At 37.3% G+C, this 5,254-nt stretch overlaps 1 pseudogene; it reads right to left on the bottom strand.

Moving 5' to 3' along the window:
• Window positions 1-1,966: 1,966 nt before the first annotated feature.
• On the bottom strand, window positions 1,967-2,508 carry LOC149247895 (uncharacterized; annotated as a pseudogene).
• Between the last annotated feature and the right edge of the window lie 2,746 nt (window positions 2,509-5,254).

Raw genomic sequence — 5,254 nt, 5'->3', positions numbered from 1 at the left:
GTTAACCAATGTGAGGCAACTCACCATTGATGTCAATGAGTGACAAGGTATCGGAGTACATCTTGCGAAGTGCGAATGGATGTGTTGAGGTCAAGCCACTTGCAAGATCTGAAGATCAAGGGACATTGATGTATTCCCATGATCGTCAGTGAGAGAGCTTGCCATTAAGGCATGCAAGTCTCAAGGTACTCAAAAGGAACTCTAGTCTATTTCCCAAATAAGGTGCTGATGTCGATGGGGCAAGACTTGTTGAAAGGTGGGCCTTAAGGAATCCCACATTAGTCAACGTGAGTTTGTACAAAAGATTTGGTAGGATTATAAAGGGAAAGAACTCACGGACAAGCAGTGTGGATTAGCATGGTGAGGAAATCAAGGCAATGTAATCATGGAAAGGGAATGAGTTTTATTCAAAAGGAAAACTATAAGGAAAAAATAACTGAAAAGGATAAAGGAATGTATGCGATTCAGAAAAATAGGTGTGCATGAAGTTGTGAAAGATAAGGTAATGGAAGATGGGCTACAACAGAAGGATGGTCTAGGCGTTTGGAAGGAAAAAGGTGAGTAGTCATGACGCAAAAGGATTTTTTTGTAGAGGAAAATGTCATGATATGTGTAGTGAAGAATTAGTTCCTTCAAGCGTCAATGATGCATGTTTCATTGTGATTTCGAAAAATCACTTTTGCATTAGATTGTCTTCACTCTGAAAAACTTAGCACCATTCCTGCATAGAAATTGTCAGCTTTGTGTGCCATCTCCATCAATCATTCCTATATGAAGTGACTCAAAAACAAATTATCCTATTTTCAAGAATTTATGAAATGTCCATTTTTTTAATTATTTTTCAAAGTCACACTAATTGTGGATGAAAAGGGTGTCGCATTGGAATGTTGAGCTTTTTGCATAAGCTTAATCTGTCCATTTACAACTTCTTTGTCCCATATTTGTAATGCTTTGCTCCTAAGGCTATAGAGGATTGAAAGAAAACCGGACTGGAAAGTATTCTTGAACATCTTGACAATCAGTTCATCTCTTTCTAAGAGTCGTGTCCTGATCAATTGATCTGCGCGAAAATTTTGATTTTGAGAAGAAGGACTTCTAATTGATGATGAATTCGTCCTTCGTGGCTACAAGAAGACTCAACCGAGCAATGCTTTCTCTGTTATAACCTCTATCCTTCCATGGAATCAACAGATGAATATCCGATGATAGGAGAATTCAGGGCCGACTAAGCCTCTGGTTGCTGCTGCGAATCTCTTCCCAGGTATATATCCTGCCCTGCCTTAGAATTTGGCTGATCAAGCATAAAATTTCTCTGAGCCGAGCTCCAATCATTGTCCACTACATTTCCTTCAAGCCCAAACAAGTAGTCGGGCATATTATTCATCCAAGGTCCACTCTGCGGTACAGTCTCGGCTCTACTAACCGGTCCAACATTCAGGGAATCCACGAACCAATTCTCTCACTTCGTTTCCTCCATTAGAGACCCCATGTTGCTCTGCAACGAAGCTCCGTCGAGCTTATTAGTAAACATAAAGAGCTTCAGCCACGAAAACTTGTAACCCATTTTCTGCAATCTATCGTACTCCGCCATCATGTTCTCCATATCTTCATCATTGGTAACAGAAAATAGAGCATCCAGATCCTCATTGGGCAACTGATACTTGAACGACACACTACTTACCCAAATATTGAAAGCTTCCCAATCATGTTCGAGAATCTGATGTTACGATCCACAGCGATAATCTGAGTATCTCCGCCCACATATGAAAGTTGATTGTCATGGGGGCAGGGAAGGATTTTGCCGCCATAACTGCACATCAGTCGGACCCAGGAACCATCGGTCGAATTGGTGGCATCCCAGCTCTGTTCCGAATCGGTTTCCCTGGACCGTGATGAAGAGCTCAGAGAGTCTGGATACCCTGTATCCATCTCCTCACCTGGTAGATTTGGCATCTTCACTGATATTCTAGACCCTCATTGAAGATGACTGTTCAGCATTCTTCTCTTTATAAACCTTTTTCTTATTTTTGAAAATCTTTTTCCTCACAGTTGTTGATGTGTCAAGTTCACAGATGTGATACATTTTCAATGAAGAAGTAGAACGCTCAATTGTATGTTTCACTTTCTCAGATGCTGATTCTATAGGAACATCCCGGAAGTTCAGTTCATGATCACCATCAATTATGTGTTTCAACTTCTCAGCTAATTCTATAGGAACATCCAGAAAGTTCAATTCATGAGCACTATCATATTGAGGATCAGTAGTCTCAGTTGATTGATAATTAGATGATGGTTTTATGGACTTGTGAGCTTTAACAGATGAGAGAGCAACACTGGTTCTTTTTGTTCGCCAAAATGATCCTGGTGGAGAAGATCTTTGGGTTGTCACAGTGGGTCTTGCAAAGGGCCATACATGTATGAATCTGATGTCAAATACTCTACCAATGCTCTCAGAAACGGCTTGCACCGACTTCTCTAGGGGCGCTTGCTAATTCTGTTACGCTTCATTGGAAAATACGATCTCCTTGCTTTGAAAATTCTTGTTTTATGTGTATATCTAAAATAGTTATGTTTTTAATAAATAAATAAATAAATAAATCGATAACTTTTGTTTTTTTAATTTGTTATTTATTAATAATAAAAAAATAAACAAAAAAAATATAAAAAAATTGCCCTCATTCATCCATAATACTTGTTCCCTAAGAAATACAAAAGCGTTTTCAAATGTTTTCAATCAATTTTCTTGCAAACCAATAAAAACATTTTGAAAAAGTATTGCACAATCAATGAGTACATTGCATGGGGACATGCAATATTTCTAGTTGGGGGGAAATACAAGTATGTTGGAATTTATCATTATCGACAAGAGTTAGGATGCATATACTAACAAGTGAAATGAGATTGGTGTTATGTGTAGGTCAACGAGAAGCTTATGCAAAAAGCTCAACATTCCAATGCGACACCCTTTTCATCCACAATTAGTGTGCCTTTGAAAAATAATTAAAAAAATGCACATTTCATAAATTCTTGAAAATAAGCTAATTTGTTTTTGAGTCACTTCATACAGGAATGATCGATGGAGATGGCACACAAAGGTGACATTTTTTATTCATGAATGGTGCTAAGTTTTTCAGAGTGAAGACAATCTAATGCAAAAGTGATTTTTTGAAATCACAATGAAACATGCTTCAATGACGCTTGAAGGAACTAATTCTTCACTGCACATATCATGACATTTTCCACTACACAAAAATCCTTTTGCATTATGACTACTCACCTTTTTCCTTCCAAACACCTAGACCATCCTTGTGTTGCAGCCCATCTTCCATTACCTCATCTTTCACGACTTCATGCACGCCTATTTTCTGAATCGCATACATTCTTTTATCCATTTCAGTTATTTTTGCCTTCTAGTTTTCCTTTTGAATAAAAATCATTCTCTTTCCATGATTACATTGCCTTGATTTCCTCACCATGCTGATCCACACTGCTTGTCCATGAGTTCTTTCCCTTTATATTCCTACCAAATCTTTTGTACAAACTCGTGTTGACTGATGTGGGATTCCTTAAGGCCCACCTTTCAACAAGTCTTGCCCCATCGACATCAACACCTTATCTGGGAAATAGACTAGAGTTCCTTTTGAGTACCTTGAGACTTTCATGCCTTAATGGCAAGCTCTCTCGCTGATGATCATGGGAATACATCAATATCCCTTGCTCTTCAGGTCTTGCAAGTGGCTCGACCTCAACACATCCATTCGCACTTCACAAGATGTACTCTGGTACCTTGGCACTCATTGATATCAATGGTGAGTTGCCTCGCATTGGTTAACGACATACATCAATGGCCAGTAATCCAATGATTTCTATTCATGCTCGACATCGACACATTCATTCGCATGTTTATAATTGTACCATCGGGTTTGTAGCGGGTGAAGACTATACACTTTTTCATGACTCCCTCAGCAGTTACAGCAGCATGAATTCTAATCTATGAGAGTACCACAGTTCCACTTTCAACATTTATATTTTCCATGATTCAACATCAACAGTTTAGATTCCTTCATTTCCAAGGATCCAGTTACAACAACATCAGTCACATTTTCCTGATCCAGCAGCAGCAGCAGTTACATTCCTATTGCATAATTCATCATTCTTGGGTAAGTAGAGGTATGTTGTTTTCTAATCTTTAATCATGCAATTCCTTATATGCTAACTTGAATATTTTGGAAATTTCCCTCACCATGCTACATTTCCTTTCATGAGCCATGTCAAGTTGCATGAGGACATGCAACCAATTCAGTTGAGGGGGGGAGAACTATATTCACTTCCATGATTCCATTTCTTCACCACTATCACTCCATTTACCATTCACCAACATTTATTTTCCAATGATACTTTGTTGCACTTTGCTTCATACGCAATATTAGCATGCTTCATTAATATTACAAAAGGGCTTTCTTCTGCACATTATGATTTCCAGTGAGTGTTTACATTATTATTGAAGAAAAGAGAAAAGAAAATGAAATGAATGTTGTTAACACAAGAACCAACATTCTTTGTATTCATGGTTTTCACACAAGAACCAACGATAAGAAAATGTAAATTGTTACTCATGTCTTTCACATATCTTGGAAACATTCATTATTAAAAGACATCAACATGTAAAGCCAAAGTTCAAAATGTCAAATGTTCTTAAAGAGACCCATGCATGGTTGCATGAGGACATGCAACAAGTTCAGTTTGGGAGGATGTTGGGACTCAGAAATGTCATATTTTCATCCACATTTTTCTTCACTATTCCTTACATTTCATCATCCCATTAACCTTTTATCCTATCATTTTCATACATACATTTGGGTTTCACCTTCTTATTTTCCATTTTATTCATTTTTGTATTACAAGTGAATTTATGATTAAATATTAGAAAATATACATATTTTTATATATATCTCAAGAATATGTGAGTTTTGTGATGTGTAGGAAATATGTGAAGAATTAATATCTCCTCCACAATATTAAGGAGATAATTATGCAAGCCTATTCCTAAGGAGAAAATCATGGAGGATTTGGTTGGCATACCTTATCCAATTCCTAAGGAGAAAATCATGGAGGATTTGGTTGGAATATGTTATCCAATTCCTAAGAAAGTCATGGAGGATTTGGTTGGCATGTCTTATCCAAAATATGTGAGAGATTTATGGAGGATTCAAAGGGATCATATTTTGTAATAATGGGAAAGTAGTTAAAAATG

Source organism: Pinus tabuliformis, chromosome 7 (assembly GCF_031772625.1).
Source record: "Pinus tabuliformis cultivar Carrire ecotype Pingquan chromosome 7, CPIR1, whole genome shotgun sequence".
Lineage (NCBI taxonomy): Eukaryota > Viridiplantae > Streptophyta > Pinopsida > Pinales > Pinaceae > Pinus > Pinus tabuliformis.
This window is presented reverse-complemented; position numbering and strand designations above follow the sequence as displayed.